The 17,995-nt window shown below is 38.3% G+C and overlaps 1 non-coding gene across 1 annotated transcript; it reads left to right on the forward strand.

The window, feature by feature from the left end:
- Positions 1–434: 434 nt before the first annotated feature.
- LOC121988203 lies at positions 435–540 on the forward strand. The gene has a single exon (XR_006113940.1). It is a non-coding gene; the product is annotated as a small nucleolar RNA R71 (small nucleolar RNA).
- Positions 541–17,995: the final 17,455 nt, after the last annotated feature.

Consider the following 17,995-nt stretch of genomic DNA (forward strand, 5'->3'; position numbering starts at 1 on the left):
CTTTGATTGTAACTCATGATTGCATCACATTGTTCCAGTTGATTGATTTGTGCAATGATAGCTCCCAATGGACATGAGTCATTTGAGTGCTCTGAACTCCCACATACTTCACAAGATGTACTAATAGCATTGGCCATATTAGCACTAGTCCCCATATTCTCAAATTTCTTTGTAAGAGCGTCCAATTTTGCAGACAAAAGAGTGACCGCATCTACATCAAACTTCCCTGATGCTTTAATTGTTGGGTTTACAGAAGAATAGCCACCACTTCTTTCATTTGCCCATTGATGATGATTTTGTGCTACACTGTCAATAATTTCTTCGGCTTCATCTAAACTTTTGTTCATAAGTGCCCCTCCAACAGCTGAATCAAGGGACACTTTGGTATGATAGTTGATACCATTATAAAAGTGTGCAACACTAACCATCTTTCCAACCCATGATGTGGGCATTGTCTGAGCATACTATTATATCTATCTCATGCTTCAAAAAGAGATTCTGAGTCAGTTTGCTTGAAGCTTGCAATTAAATTCCTCATATGAGCTGTTTTGCTTGGTGGATAGAATTTATCAAGAAACTGTTGCTCACACTGCTCCCAAGTGGTGATGCTATTAGGGGCCAAAGAATTCAGCCATTGTTTTGCCCTATCTCTTAAAGAAAACCCAAATAATAATAATCTAACTGCTTCTGAAGGAACTCCATTCATTTTCATGGTACCACATATTTCATAAAAGACCTCTAAGTGTTGATTGGGGTCTTCATGAGGTCCTCCACCAAATTGGTTCTGCTGCACCATAGATATAATTGCGGGTTTGATCTCAAAGTTATTAGCTTCCACTGAAGGTCTTGAAATACTAGATCGAAAACCTCTTGCATAAGGTGCTGCATAATCCTTGAGTGGTCTATTCGCCATGTTCAAATGTTCCTGTTCTTCAATTTGCCTTTGCAGAATTCTTCTTTTATGGAAAGTTCTGTCAATCTCAGGGTCAAAAGGAAAGAATTCCCCTGCAAAGTTAGATCTTCGCATACACAAGAACAAGATAGCAAATGACAATTCAACAGAAAAAGAAAAATAAAAGAATCAAAAATGCAGAATTGAATTTGTACAAAAAGAATTAACAAGAAGTAAAAGTTATACAAGAAAGTAAAAACAGAAATCTAATGATTAGTTACAACTATGCAATATGAAAGGAAAACAAATGTTATGTTTAGTCTAACTCAATTAATAATTCCTAATGTTATAGCGCAGTCCCCGGCAACGGCGCCAAAAACTTGTTACTTTCCGCAAGTGTACGGAAATGTCGCAAGTAATATAAAAGATTATCGTATCCACAGGGACTGGAATAAGCACTAGAAATGTCTCAATGCGAATTAGCTAAACAACTATCCAATTGTTTCAAATGCAAAGTGAAGGTAAACAAATCTAATATTAAAGATCAACAAACAAGAGTTTAGTGTTTTGGGTTATGATAAAGGGGGATTCTAGGAGTTTCGGTTTCTTTGTAAGATTTCTTGGATGTAAATGGTTCACCAATTCTTATCCCTCAATTGTCAAACACTTGTAGAAAGTTGCCGATTCTCTCTTGCAATAGATAACCGGCTAAGGACTGAGAAATGTATCTAAATATGATCAATTAGACGTGAACCTACGTTGTCCTTACACAGAAGCGCACCTATTACTATGCCTTCCTCGGATATCAACGTAGAAGCCCACAACTTATTAATCTATCAAGATACAAGAAACTAATCACAAGATCCATCCTACTCTCTTGAATATTCCTATTTCCTCTTCAAGATTATCTCTCAAACGTCCTTACACGGGCTTGCACCTGTCACGTGGATCCCTCGGATGATCGAGTGAGAGTTTATCTTTACAAAGTCCACAAGAAATCCAAACAATCCATCAAGAATGAGAATTAAGCACAAATCACCATTAATCATTCAAGATCTAATTGATACAAGCAAGACAATGTCATTGAAACAAGAAAATGGCAAATCCATAAGAGATTACATCAATCCATCATACAAATACTCCCTTAATCCTAGAATACAAGATCTACTCCATGTATCGAGGAAGAATACCCGAAGAAATAAAGATTACAAGTATTTCTTAAATCCCCAATCCAAGAAACCAAGAAAAGGGAAAGAGAAAACTTATCTACGAAGACTCGTCTTGGATCCAATCCTCGCTCCGGAGTCGGAATCGTCAAGAACTCCCCATCGCCTGAAATCCTCCCAAGAATGGGAGGAAACCACCAAATCTTACCTTCTCCCAAAGGGAGATCCCTTTCAATTCATGAAGGAGAGTTTAAATAGAGGAGAAATCGGGCCCACATGACACTAGTGTGAGATTCACAGCCATGTCCATTCCTTCTCTGCCAGCTGCGTGTGACTCCTGCGGCCTAGCTCTCTTCTCTTTAAAGCAACCAAGCGTGTAGATCCACACGGCCGGGACCCTTCATTCTCGGAAATGCTACGGTGCGTGTGATGCACAGCCACCACCAGCCTCTGGAAACCTCACACGGTCGTGTAGATCTACACGGCCATGTAAGGCATCTGCTCTGATTTCTTCAAATCAAGACACGGCCGTGTGAGATTCACACGGCCATGTCCTCTTCCCTTCCTATTAAAACTACACGGCCATGTGTGGTACACGGCCTGATGCTCTTTCCCTTCAATTCCTTCCAAGCTTGCCCGAGGACACACAATCTTCACCAATTTTGACTCCTGTCTACAGAAAATGCACAAAAAGCAAATCTGCGAACCAAAAGAGTAAATATGCTAAAAGGAAAGCTGGAAGTATAAAAATGCATAGATCAAGCATGCTCAAAGTATGTAAATGTGCGTAAAAACATGCATAAAAGAGTATATAATCTACGCACATCACGTATCAACTACCTTAACGTAAATAATGAGCTTTAAACAATGAGCTTAGCTTCCCACTCAATCAAACTCCCAATATACTCAATCAATATATCAATATAAAGTAGATTGGAATCTCCCAATATAAAGTTGAATTTAAAGTAGATTGGAATCGGTTTGACTATCGAGAACTAAGTTGAATTCATTTCATATCTCGACTAGACCTACGTTGCTGGGTTTGATCATATCTACCATTGTTATTGTTTGGTGTGCGAGTGCCTATTACTTTGATTAAGCGAGGTTTCTATAGCTACCATTGTTTGTTGTGTGAGTGCCTTGCCTCCTAGTGAATAGCTAGAGGATCGAAGATGTGATCGTGGAGGATCGTAGACATATAAGATGCGATCGTAGGGCCCCTACTCTATAGCCTGGAACTGACTTTCTAGTTTATACTGAACTCCACTCTTGTTACAGATACTTATTACCTATACTGAACTCAATCTCGTCTCTCTTGTTACACGAGTACGGAGAGTTCCATCGCTGAACTGAATCTTGTTACACGCGTACTGAGAGTTCCTCCTCTATAGACATAGACCTGCTCGATTCCTTTTCACACTGACTTCCACAGGTTGAGAAGTAAAGTCGTGGGACATCTGAACATGAGCTCTTTACCTACCTTGGGGGAAAGATGAACATGAGCTCTTTACCTACCTTTATATACTTATACTTTCCTTTCGTTTTAGTATACTATACTTGAGTATAGACACTACTAGTATTATAGACAGTCGTACTATATATACTAATGATTCTCTTTCAACTACTAAAGATTCTCTTGCAACTACTAGACCTAAACTCTTTCTGTTAGAAAAGCGAAACTCTTTCTTTAATCTTGAACTTTGTGTTAATCCCGGGTAGCTTCTGGAGTATGCAAACTGATCGTCGAGGCTAGTGTTCGACACTATCTCCGTAAACGATATTGCTCCGCTACGGTGCTTAACGGATTGTTGCAATTCGTTCCCAAGATACAACGACGACGAACGTCTCGGAATCGTAGCACTCCGATTTCCGAGACCAGCGAACCTTCTAGTAGACTTCTTGGACTCTTGAATGCACAAGATGAGATGAATGCTTGAGGAAGAGAAGAGAGGATTGAGTTAATATTCCATCATCTGGAGGGTTCTATTTATACTGAAAGAAGAGGTTGAGTGTCCTTTGTGTAACACCCCAAATTTCATGATTTGGAATCCTAAAAGACCTTATTAAAATCTGGAAATGCCATAGAAAAATTCTAGAGATTTTTAGAGTATTTTTATGTAATTTTTGGAGTTCGTTTGGTATTTTTACCAAGAGAAAGAAGTTTTAAAATATATATATATATATATAAAAAGTGTTAAGGTCGGGTTTTGAACCCAAGATCTCGGACCGAACTAGACTCTAACCAAAGTCAGCCAACCAACCGAGCTAAGCAAATTTTGTTAAATATATATGGAGCGATATATATTTAAGTAGTAGTTAAGAACAGTAAATAATAGGAAATAAAAGGGTTGCAGCTGGGATTCGAACCCACGAGTTGGGCTTTAAGCAGAACGCAGTCCACCAAGTGATCCAGCCGTCGGTTTTGTTTAGAATAGATAAGAAAATTTATTTAACAAGTTAACAGAATATGGAGATTATAAAAGAGGAGAACTTAAGGCTTAATTTTCCCGTGACCTAAACCTAATCCTTTTCCCTCCCGATCCCTTCCTCTCTCGCGCGACAAAGGCAGCTCGGGCAGAAACAAGCCGCGGCTAGGGCACGATTCCGGCGGGCGGCGGGTGGCTAACTCGAGGTGGTTCTTAACCGTCGTGATCCTTTCGTCGAGGAGGGTCGGTGAGCACAAGAGGAGGTCAGAAATCTCAAGTTGCCCGAACCCTAGAAGCACTAGAAGGTTCCTCCTTCGACTGTGAGTCAAGGAAACGAAGGTAAGTCGCTTACTCACCTGCAGTAGGATAGCTTCGGATTTCTATTTCTTTTGTGTTCCGAACTTGTTCTGTGAAGAAGGTTAGATTAGGGTTGCTGCCGCAAATCGTTTTTCTTGTGTTTCGGATCATGTATTGCTGAGTAGTTGCAATTTGGGTTCCTTTTTGTTTAGTTTCGACATGTGTTTCGGATTTCTTGTTAGCATTCTATTTTTCCGGAGCTTGTCGAATGGGGCAGTGATTCCCTTTGAATTTTCTGCCGTGAGTTTTTTATAGGAGGTTGAGATAGGGTGTGGTTACAATCACAGATTTAGGGCTTTTGGTTGAGTTTTATGTGCCGTGTTTCTTCTCACTGGTTGAGTTTCGGGAAGTCCATATTGTGGAGTCTTAAGCTTTGATCGTTGACGTTTCAGTAGACCTGTTTCTTTCGAAATGTTGATCAGATTTAGACTTGTAGTTTCGAGCTTTGGCTTCCATTCTTTGCTTTCGGAATGTGCTTTACGGAACCTGCTAGTAGTTTCAGATTTGAATGCTCCTTTTTAGTGTCCTGTTGTAGCATCCCTAAAGGGGATTCGATTGTTTCTTTTAAATTTTCAGCTGTGCCAAATTTTCAGTTTGTAGTTTAGCAAGCCAGATTTCAGTTTGTACCTTGGTTGTTTCAATGGCTATGATCCGAATTCTAGTCAGCAGATTGTGCTTAGGCTTGCTTCCATCCGAACCCTAGCTTTTAGTTGGTGATTAGTTTTTATAGCTTCAGTTTTCAAGCTCTTATTTCCAGTTCAGCAGGTTATAATCTCTCTTTATTCTAGCACGTTGTTAGACTTTCCCTATGTGTTATTAGTTAAGAATGTGTAGTTTCCTTACTACTAGAATAGCATGAGTAGTATTGAATTATAATGTTCTCCTTGCTTTAGATTCTCTGTACAGCATTAGAACGGCTAAAAGTTTAAGAGTAATTAGTGTGCTTTGTTTTCCTTGCTTTCGGATTACACTGTACAGCTTTGGAATAGCTAGAGATTATTGAGTAGCATGCATTCCTTGCTCTCTTTCTTTTAGTTCTGTTGTAGCAAGATTTAAGGTTTTTAGTTCTAACAAGTTTTAGATTTAGTTTAAGCTTGTATGATATGCAGATTTTCTAGTTTTCATTTGCTATTTTAACAAGCATGAACAACCATGTATTCTAGTAGAAGAATAAGAGTTCTATTAAATTCTTTTAGAAGTATTAACAAGTATAAGACAGATAAAGAAAAGAAAGGAAAAGGCCAAGGCTTTAAGTAGATCCCGAAGTCAAGACTTTAGAGATTTTGGCACACAAGGTGCTAAAGAAAATGTCGAGGTATTATATATTAGAAGTATTAAAAAATAACAAGTATTTTACTTTTATCAGTGGCACTGTACTCGACTTTCAGTAGTCCTTGGGCTGGGCTCCCATAGTCGGTCCCTAGGTTTAGATAACCTAGTATGCAGGACTCTCAGTAGTCCTTGGGCTGGGCTCCCATAGTCGGTCCCTAGGTTTAGATAACCTAGTATGCAGGACTCTCAGTAGGGCTGGGCTCCCATAGTCGGTCCCTAGGTTTAGATAACCTAGCAAATCCTACTAGATTCGGGACCAGCTATCTCGGGTCTAGTTAGGGATGCGCGCATAGTAAGTACAGTTGTCGGGCCCAAGAAGAAGTTGATTATTATTTTGAAATATTATAAGTATAAGTTTTTGAACAAGTAAAGTAAGTTTTCCATAACTATAAAGTATTAAAGGACAAGTTTAGAACAGATGAATTAAGTTTCACCTTTAAAATCAGCAAGCTGAGTTTTCTTTTATGCTAGCAGCTTTTACATGTTTAGTTCTTACATGTTATTTATTTGCTAGTTGATGAGCATGTTTAGCTTTATATGTTAACATTTCAGTTAGTTTGCTTTCTTTATTAGTTTATGAGCATGATTAGCTATACATGTTTAGTATATCAGTTAGTATGATGTCCATGCCATTTATGAGCATGAGTAGCTATACATGTTAGCTTTTCTGTTAGTTGATTTCTTAGCCATTTATGAGCATGAGTAGCTTTACATGTTAGCATTCAGTTTTAGCATGTTTTTATTTCGTATACATACACATTCGTGATTTTGTGAGTTAGATAGTGCTTACTAAGCAAATTTTACATATAGATTGCACTTCCTCTTACTGCAGATAAAGGAAAAGAAAAGATTTAGCAAGGAAGGCGACAAGGTGGCGCGGATGGAAGTCTTGGGACTTAGTTTAAGAATTTATTAAGATTGTCATTTATTAAGAATGTATTAGATGAGTCATTTAGTCTTCCGCTGTTAGTTAATTGTATATTTTTATTTTGTTTCCGCTATTCATTACTTGCATGATTTGATTTCATTAAACTGCGTGGTGATGTTATTCATTTTGTATGTTTGATATGTGTTCCAGCCGCCTGTGGCTGTGTATATTATGTTATGTATGTCAGTTTAAGGTCACCGGTACAGGGGAGACTCTGTCGAAATTTTTCGGTAGGGTTTCTATGTGATTTTTAATCGTACCGGTTAAGTAGAGTTAGTAGTTAAGTAACGGTCATCCTCAGAGAGTAGTAGTAGTAAGAAGGGTGGTACGGTCATCCTCAGAGAGTAGTAGTAGTAAGAAGGGTGGTCGTTACACTTTGGGTGAGTGGATGTGTTCCTTGGGCTGGATCGATCTAGATCATCCATTCTGAAGGGTTGTAACCCTTCACCAAGCCCACTTCAATCTCATCCATCAGATCTGAGGAGTTATGACCCTCAGATCCCGCCTATTGTCATCGGCCATCGGATCTGGATCCATTGATTCGATGCTTCAGATCAAGTCTCATCCCAAGCCGTCAGATCGTTACTCTTTGCGATCCAACGCTCTAGATCGCATCACAAGCGATCCATCATACTTATTTGATCAACGTTGATCAACGGTAGCCATCCATTCCCTAAGTCAACTGTCCAGTCATCTCCCTTTGCCCACGAGGATGCCGCATATGTACTGCCAGCACGAGCGCACGTGGCGGGTGGCGGGCTCACAGGTGCGAGCACCTGCTCGCCCTGGGCTAAGGGAGCACCTGTCCTTTGTGTTAAATTCATTAACACATCTTCATTAATAAGTAGAGAATACACATCGAGAATTTCAGATGTGGGACTATTCTCCCATGCACTTTATTAATGAATAATAAATGTTATTTTGGGCCGACTTTAAACATTAATTTCTCATTCACCCTTAATCGATTTTGAGCAAATTAATAGTCTAAATCTATCTACGCGAATCGTAGATTTCAATTTTGAAGTCAATTACGACTTTCAACAATTGATGACTTCCTTCCTCAAAATCATTTTGGTCCATTTAAGACCCCAATATCCAACACTTTGGACCTCAACTCTTTCTCTAGACCTCATTTCTTGTACTCTGTTAGTGTTAGCTAAACTATTTTCTTTCTTGGACTCTGTTAGCTAAACTCTGTTAGAGGGATCCGGAAGGCGAACTTCGGGGTTCAGACCATCCATATCTATAGGTGATGAGTTGAGTAGTCGAAAGAACTCTGCTCGAATTAGAATGCATGGGAAAGGGATCATAATCTATAGTTGAACATAGCTGGCACTCATAATCTGTAGTTGAAACTACATAGCTCTAGTGAGGATTGAGATAGCTTTAGTTAGTATCGAGCTCGCCTGTCAGCAGACCCTAGTTCTGAGTCCCATAAGTATAGTATGCTTCGGTCTCCGAAATGCCTTTGAACTCTCTCCTTCGTAGCGGGCCCCACTCACTGACTGTAGGGAGACTCATTTGATTTCATTTCATTTCTACCTAAGTCTAAGTTGGACTAAAACCATTAAGTTTAATTCATTCGTTCGACTCATTAAGGAAAAGGACACAGGGATCCTTGTCGACGTCGTCCCGAGCACTACGATCGCTTGAATGGAAGTAAGAGGCCTGCCCCTCTTTAAGCTTTAAGTAAGTGGCGTGCCCCTCTTTAAGCTTTAAGTAAGGGCCTGCCCCTCTTTAAGTAAGAGTTTTGCCTTTAGCCTGGAAACCAAACCCTTGAAATTGAAATAAGAGAGATAGAGGCACTCACCATTTAGCTTATGCTTTGATGACTAGCTTAGATGAGTATCTTTTCATAGAACTAGCTTAGATGAGTCTCTTTTATTACGACACGCACTAGCTTACTAGAACTAGCTTAATAAGAATAGCTTCTATGAGCATTCTCTTTTACTAGAAGGATGACGCGAGCCTTTGCCTCAACTACGTTGCTAGGTTTCATATCTTCCATTGGTCATTGGTTCTTCTGTGCCTATGACTTCTATTTCTTTGTCTTTCCTTTCGCGTTCACTTGCTTTCATTGTTACAAGATTAGTAGAGTAGGAAAGATTGGAATGAATGTGACCCTCAGTTTCCTTACCTTAACTTACAGAATAGAATAGACTTCAATTCAAGACAAGAAAAGAATAGACTTCAAGAATGGAATAGAACCCCACTATCGTTCGTACCTCGACTTCGCTTCTTCCTGCAAGTTTCACATTTCAGTCAAGTCTCCAAGCTAGCTGGCACCAGGTCGATCCCTCTTTCCAAGTCGTGAATGGCGTGGAGCCTATTATCCTTAACCTAAAGGTTCGATCCCTTTCTTCTCTTCCCTAACTTCTCTTCCCTAACTATATTCTATTCTTGTAGGGATCCCTCCAACTCATATTAATTGAATTTCCTAACAGAACTTTAAAGCGAGACGTCGCAATGTTCTTCCATGAAGGACTACTTCATTGAGTATGATTGCTTATATTTCTTTCCAAATATTGAAGAGCAAAATCTTGATTTCTAGTCTTGAATTTGCGGAAGTGAACGACTGCAGCGGTTCATAAAGACTGAACACTTTCCCAATAGCTAATAGCTAAGAGGCACTTTCTTTGGTTAGAAGACTTGAGTTAGCAGTTGAATAGTTGAATCAGTTCTGTGTGCGCGACGTCGTTATCTGTTATCTTCCCTCTCCTATTTGACTATTTGAGTGGTTTTGCATATATATGAGCATGAAATGCTCGCAAATGATGCACTTTTCCCTTATTTTTTTCTGGTTTTGCTACAAATTTCTTGCCTGCAATAGAATTTACGGAGCATAAAAAAAGTTAGAAATTTGGCACTTTTCCCTTATTTTTTTTTTTCTGGTTTTGCTACAAATTTCTATTGCATGCATAGAATTTAGGGAGCATGAAAATTAAATCAAATTAGTCACTTTTCCCCAAGGCAAAGGTTTTGCATATATATATATGAGCATGAATTTCGTACTTTTTCTCATTTCTAAGAGGCACTACTTTAGCCGCCACTTTTACTATCCCTAAAAATCCATCAGCAGTATTTTACATAACGTGCATGAATTTCTTTGTTTTTTCTGTCCCTGCAGCACTACTTTTTCTGCAAATTTCTATTGCATGCAATAGAATTTAGGGATCATGAATTTCTTTCTTTTTTTTCATGCTTCTCATTTTATTTTGTTAAGTTCAGAAGAAAGATTGAGGAGAGTTTTATACTATCTATGTGGTTCAGGGTGGATCAGAAATTCTTAGTGCAAAGATCCGATCCCAAATAATAGGAATCAGATCCTTTGGATCGTTTTTTGTGATCCAGAGGATGGTCCCTTTGCATGCATTGATAGGGATGAATGATTTCTACCTATTTTACAAGTGGAAGACATCCATTCCACTAATGCATACAAAAAGATCATCCCCTGGATCCCAAAAAACGATCGGATCTGCCTTCAAATATCTATGCCTTAGTGTAATATAAGGAAAATTATTATAATTGATTTCTAATAAATATTAGATATTAAACTAATAATAACTAATACTACATTTGATCTTAGCCAAAATGCCCATAAAAAAATACTTTCTAATATTGTTAGCTAAGATATTGTTAGCTTAGATATATTTGATCTAGCCAAAAATACCTAGAAGAATATACTTTCTAATATTGTTAGTCAAGATATTTATAAAAGTTTATCTTAATCTTAAGATCTTGGACTAAATAGAATTATGACAGTACATATTGTTTTATATAAAAAATAAAAGAAACAATTATTAATAAAACTTAAAATTATTTTCAATATGATAAAAATATAAAAAGTAAAAAAAGCCCAACGTAACTTAATTTTGGAATTCATCCAAATTAATTATTAATGTTCATATTCTTAATTAAATGGTAAAATTAATTTTTAAAAATATTTAAAAATTATAAAGTTATAAAAGTATATAAAGAAGGATTTACATTTCATTTAATTACATATCCCTATAATTTTATAAAAGTATCCTAAATAACAATTAAAAAGCATTTTAGAAAAATAAAAACTCTCCACTTTTCCAGCTATGAAATTTATCAGTCTAATAATTGAAATTACTTTTACTCGAACTATTACATATTCTAACAGAGGTTATTTTTTTACTCTTTTCACGGATAATTATATAGCAAAAAAAATATTAATATTTATTAAATAATTTATCAATAGATAAAAATTAATATGTTATGGTGTAGTTGATTAGGATATTAAACTCTCTCCCTCGAGAGATCAGGATTCCAGTGTTTAGGAAGCATCATTCTTTTTTGTTATTGGGTTGCATCGTAATCAAGCCGATAGATGGTTCCGACTCTGGAATTAGTCAACAGGTATCTGATTCATTGACTTTGTTACGGATTCAAGTCAGATCCGGATCCGATCTATGATCGGTCTATGAGTGGCGGCCACCGTGACATTTACAAATTCTAAAATTAGGCGGTTCTTGTTCGTATAAATAATTAAAAAGTATTGGGAGAGAAAATATTGTGTGATTTATTTATCAAAATAATGAGCCTTCGTTTCCAATCAAATGGAGAATACTGTTATTTTATTCAGCAAATTACTAAATTTAGTAGCTAAAGTTTGGGAATACCTAAATTATATAGGTAATTTTTAAAAATATCAAATTATGTATTTCATATCTATTTTTTCCATTCATATTTACCCTATCAATTGCTACATTAGAGATATTGTCCGTCAGTGGAGTAAAATCCCGAATCAATTATTACACTATAATAATCAATTAAAAAATTTTGATTTATATTGAAAAAATTATTATTTTTAATATAGTATATCAAATTAATGTTTAAGAAGGTGAATATAATCATGCAAACTAGATAAACACACACGACATTATCTAAGCCGATTAAAATTGACTAATCAACCTAGAGAGTTCAAAATAATATGAAACCAGATTTTATGTGTTTGTCTAGTTTTTCTAATTATATTAATTCCCTCATACATCATTTCCATAAGTCATATTGAAAACAATAATTTTTTGAATACGAATCAGATTTTTTGAACACATTTTTGTACAAAAAATTATTGCTCAATATGATATATGAAAATGATATTTGAGGATATGAATATAATCATGAGAACTAAATAAATATATAAGACCTGATTATTTCATGTCATTCCTAATTTTCTAGATCTATAAGTAGGGTTGTAAACGAGCCGAGCTAAGCCGAGCCGAGTTTTGAGATATTCAAGCTTGTTTGATAAGGTAATCGAGCTGAGTCGAGTCGAGCTTAAAATGAACTAAACTTTTGAAATGATTGTTTTAGTTGGCTTGGTTTATTTTTTATGAGCTTGAACTTGTTTGAAGCTTGACTTGAGCTTGGTTCGTTTAGATGTTATCGATCTCTCAATCCAAGCTTGCCTTGAGCTTGATTCGAGCTTGGTTTGAGCTTGGCTTGAGCTTGGCTTGAGCTTGGCTTGAGCTTGGTTCGTCTAGATATTATCGAACTCTCAATTCAAGATTATTTGATTGTTTGAAACTTTTAGTTGTTTGATTGATTATTGAGCTTGATAATTCAAAGTTATTTATTTATTTTATTTTCTTATTTATTTAGCATACTTAAAAGAGTTATTAATGAATATGATTCATTAACATTGTTCACGAACGTTGTTAACTAATATTGTTCACGAACGTTAACGAGCTGAACACATATGTGTTGAAGATTGTTTGTTTAATTTAACGAGTTGTTCAAATATGTTTGCTTAATTAATCTTATGCATATTGAATAAACATAAACAAGGACTTATCAAACCCAACACCAAGCTTGTTCACGAACGCTTGGTTCATTTACAACCCTATCCATTAGTCGATTTTGATTATAAAAAATGCTTTTAATTATAAAAAAATAAAAAGACAATCATTAAACAGTTATGATTGATCATGTCTGAAAGTTGCGGGATGAAGCACTGGGCGATGATAGGCGATGATGAATGATGTTTCCGACGACGATAAACAGAGTATCCGAGAAAACCACAACGGACCTCACAAGAGCTTAGATGCAGAATAAAGGATCCGAGAAAACTAAAGCGGATCTATAGGTGTTACCTCGTAGAATGAATGATGGCGAAGCACCTCCGTGGGAAGAAGAACTCCGATGAAGAATACCACTGATTAACAGAAGCTAGGTGGTCCAATGGATGACTTGCTCCTCCTGCACACCACAAGACCAACCAGCGAAGCGTTAGTGACCTAAGACCGGGGTAGGAATCCCTGACTAAGCCCTCCGACACTCAAATCAATTTCTGGTGAGAGGAAGAAGAAGAACAATGAGAATGGAATTAGGGTGTGATTCAGATACAATGCGTATGCTTGCCTCCCTGGCCAATGGAGAGGATTCTCCTTTTTATACCACCTCATTTAACCTCCATAGCCATGAGGTAGACCCCGGTTTGTTAAAGTTTGTTAGGAGATGACGTCAGTTCAACCTACAAAACCAGTTTAAGGAATCTTTTTCGTACCCCAGATGTACCTTCTTTATCGTTTAGCATACTTGCAGAAACTTTGAAAAACCATTTCCCGCCTAGTCAATTGAGTTGTTATATAATCACATGTTGTTCATATATCATATGCTTCATTAATCATTCAGTCTTGACATAAAAATATCTTCTATTACCATAATCCTGACCAGTGATTTATACCTGGTCGGTTATTCACACTCGATCAAGCTTTTCCTACTAGATTCATATGCTCGGTCGGTTTTCATCCGCCATGCGTGATAAGGGTTGTCGCACGTAAGGTTAAGAGCGTCTATACTTGGTCGACCTTTTATGCTCGGTCGGTTATATAATGTCGACCAGTATTAACCTACCTAGCGTATCCAAACACTCTATCACGCATAAGGCTAAGTGTTTCTACGCTTGGTTGACCCTTTATACTTGGTCAGTTATTAATGCCTGGCTGAGCATGTATGCTCGATCAGTCCTTGTTTGCCAAACTCATCCGCTGGGGTGGCCTTACCATGTCTTGGACTACCTAAGGTTAAGCACCTTTACACTTGGTCGATCCTTTATGCCCAACCAACTACACATACTCGGTCGGTCTCTTATATTCGGTCGATCTCTGCCTGCCGGCCTTATATGCTTGACCGATCCACTACGCTCAACCGGTCTTTCCTTGTCGAGTGCAACATGTTCTTTATTATATGGCTAGATACTTTTATATTCGACCGGCTGTTATTGCTCAGCCTATTTCAGCTTGCGGAACTCATATGTCCGCTGTTTCTATACTCTCGACTGGTATTTACCTACAGCGCACATGACAACAATCTAGCCTAGTCAGACCTCTTTCGAGCAGCCTATTTTGCCCGATCGGTCTGTAATCCCTAAGTGCACCACTTCACCTTCCTCCTGCTCTTTTTGACCTTCCTTGTCTTATCATCCTGTTTCCTCTTTGCTACCCTAGGTCCTCTTATCATAACCTATATCACTAGTCTCCCGTTGAAGTCTAATCGAAGGAGGTATAGCCGACTGACTAGACCTGAATCTATTTTTATTTCCTTTGCTATCTCCTGTAGTGACCCCATGACCACCTGTACAGTGATCTCGTAACCTTTTTTATAGTGATCTCGTGACCCCTTCTACAGTGATCCTGTGACCCCCTCTAGCGAGTTAAATAGAGTTGTGACCCTTCTTCCTTTCCCATTATCATTTGTTTTTTGTAGTTTTATCCTTTCTCCCAAGGTTTACCGAGGGCCATGGCTTTAGAACCTCCCTTCTAGGAGCAACTTTTGTTGGAGAGGGAGAAATTCTTAGATGATGCTACGCAAGCTTTAGACCCACCTCTTTCTTAACTAAGAGAGTTGGAGGTGCATTTGTTGGCAACCCAGTCTCAAGCTCAGTCAGAAGCCTTTCTAAGGGACAAAGCTTATCGGGATTTAGAGCACAAGACTAAGAAGTTAAATGATTTGAAGACCCAGCATGCTTCAAAGATAACTATATTAATAAGGAAGGTCCATGTAGACAATCTGCTAATATCGCAGCAACAATAAGATTTAGATCGGCTGCAGGCTAAGGTGGATATTCTGCAAGCCGAGTTGGATCAAATTAGATTGGGGGTGGACCCTTTAGTCACATGTTTGAGGAGGTGAGCCACACGAGCGTCAAGAGTCCGGGTAAGCCTATTCTCCTCACCCATGCTGGCATTCTATTTCCTACTTCCACTTGGGCGTGGAGGAACAATCTGGCACCTCTAGACGGAAATAAACTTCTGTCGGATGACAGATTTTTCGATCAACAACAGTACCGGACAAAATATTCCCCTTCCCTTACTTGGTGGAGAACAGTTCAAGAGTGTTTGATGTGTTTATGGAAGTCCAAGAGTTATACTTGTAAAATTACTAGTGGTAATATTAAGGTTTGATGCTTGAGAAGGATATGTAATATTATGTGTTTGACTATACCCAGAATGAATACATGGGAGATTTTATGTATGACATCAATCAAGCTTTGAGATCCGTCCTATTTATAAGATCGGACGGGCTTACGACCCGTTCGGATACTCCGATTTTCCTTTTGGGTGATAATTTAATACTGACTCCTTTATTTATTACACCTAAGAAACCAGACACTTCTTTCAAAATTTTCCCTTCGCTAATTGGTCCTTCAACAGAAAGAGAATATTGGTGGCGTACGACACTGCGGCGCTAACCCAAGCATGATCTACCCTGTTATATCTATCATAAATGCTTATTTATAGATTTCGGACACGTGTTATCACTTTTATCTTCCTGACGTAATAAACTGCACGCTTCTAAGTAATGTCTCATAATGTACGTAAATATTATGATCGTTTATGCATGTTTTAATGCACATTCACTTGCTTTATGCGTATATATTCTTTGCATGATCGTCTCTCTTATCATATACTCATCATAAATACTCTTTTATTCGGAGATCTACTCTTTGTTTGGTTTTGTGTCGACAACTTTTGGAGCAAAAACAGTGATTGTCGACGCACCGGAATGAGGCAGAGAACACGGTCGTGCAACCTCGCATGGCCGTGTGACCAAATAGAGGAAGAACAGTGCATGGCCATGCAACTCTTGCACGGCAGTGCGGCCAAACAGAGAGGGATCCATGCATGGCCATGCAAACTTGCACGGTCGTGCCCCCCACGATCAGCAGCCAAGCCATGCACGACTGTGCAAGATTGCACGGTCGTGCCCCAAGAGCAGTGTCCCAAATCCACACGGTCGTGCCAATTAAAACATTCCGCTCCGCTCCGGCCTAAACCCATTTTCCATCCTTCTCGAGCAACCTTCCGCTCCGGCTTCTCATCCCTCGGAAATGTCGTGTTGGTGAGGTTAGCACTAACGTTCTAACTCAGGTTTTGATGAATGACAAAATAGGTTAAGTTAGTTTTGTTGTTATCTAACACTTTGATTGAGTGTGCAGGCAAAGTCCAAACGGGTCGAAGGGCTGATCGGACATTTGGCACGAAGTCCAGCTAGGTCGACGGGCTGACCGGATAGCTGGCACAAAGTCTAAATGGGTCGAAGGGCTGACCGAACTTTTGGCACGAAGTCCAGCTAGGTCAACAGGCTGACCGAATAGCTGGCACGAAGTCCAGACGGGACAAAAGGCTGACCGGACATCTGGCAGGTAAGTTGAGGTAAGTCACTGGAGGAGAGTGACTGTGAGGACGCATTCCCGGGAAGGAAACTTAGGCACCGATCCGACTTAGAACCATTTCGGAACTCTAAGTCGAGATCTTGATTAGATTCCGGTCTCGGAGAGACGGAATCTAATTAATACTCTGTTTGTCTAAACTGTACTAACACTTTGTTTTGCAGGATAATTTACATTTTGCCTCGGACTAACTTTTTCTTGCAGAAAAAGGACTTTCTGGAGAAGAGTGGTCCGGGCGCCTAGAGGCAAATGTTATCCACTTTGCGGCGTTAATACGTGAAGCTTCATGGTTGGCTCAGCTACATCACAATCAGGGCGCCTTGAAGGGATGTGGGTGCCCCGAACCTCCTATATAAGGAGGGTGAAGACTGGAGCAAAACATCAACTCACAACGAGATCTGCAATTGCCTACTCTACTTCGCTCCTGCAACACTGCGAGGCTACTCCGACAAAGTGCTATCTTCAGTTTCTTTCTTTTCATTTTGTTGGTATTTATTTTCTTATTAGCATTCCTGTAAGTCATTATTGTAACATTCTTCGAATTGCTAGTGGATTACCCATCAAAAGCACCCTTGTGTGCGGGTCTTGGAGTAGGAGTCGACAAAGGCTCCGAACCAAGTAAAAAGACTTGTGTCAGCGTTGTTTTTTCTTTTCGTTTACTCTTTTTCCACTGCGTACTCGACGAAAGTTTTTAATTGCTATTCACCCCCCCCCCCCCCCCCCCTCTAGTGAAACTCAATGGTCTAACAAGTGGTATCAGAGCAGGTACCGCTCTAAATTGGTGCAACCATCAATCGAGCAAGGGGATTTTTTTTTTAAAGAAAAGTAGATATCGTTTGTGTTTAAAATAAATCCTTATGCCTTTTTTTCTCTCCAAAAATATTTTTGAAAAAATCATTTTAATCTTTTCACCATTGATCGGTATTAATGAAATATCGCATTTTTTAAAAATTTATAATAATATTTTTTAATATATATATATATATATATATATATATATATATATATATATATATATATATATATATATATATATATATATATATATATATATATATATTCACGCATATTTTTCTTATCTCCTGCACTACTAATCTACGACCAAGTCTTGGAATTCCTTTTTTTTTTTTTGTGTGCAAGGTAAACAATGACCCAACTAGAAGGACGGAGCATTCACGAACCATCTCTATATGA

The sequence above is a fragment of the Zingiber officinale genome, chromosome 5B (genome assembly GCF_018446385.1).
Source record: "Zingiber officinale cultivar Zhangliang chromosome 5B, Zo_v1.1, whole genome shotgun sequence".
NCBI classification, from domain to species: Eukaryota; Viridiplantae; Streptophyta; class Magnoliopsida; order Zingiberales; family Zingiberaceae; genus Zingiber; species Zingiber officinale.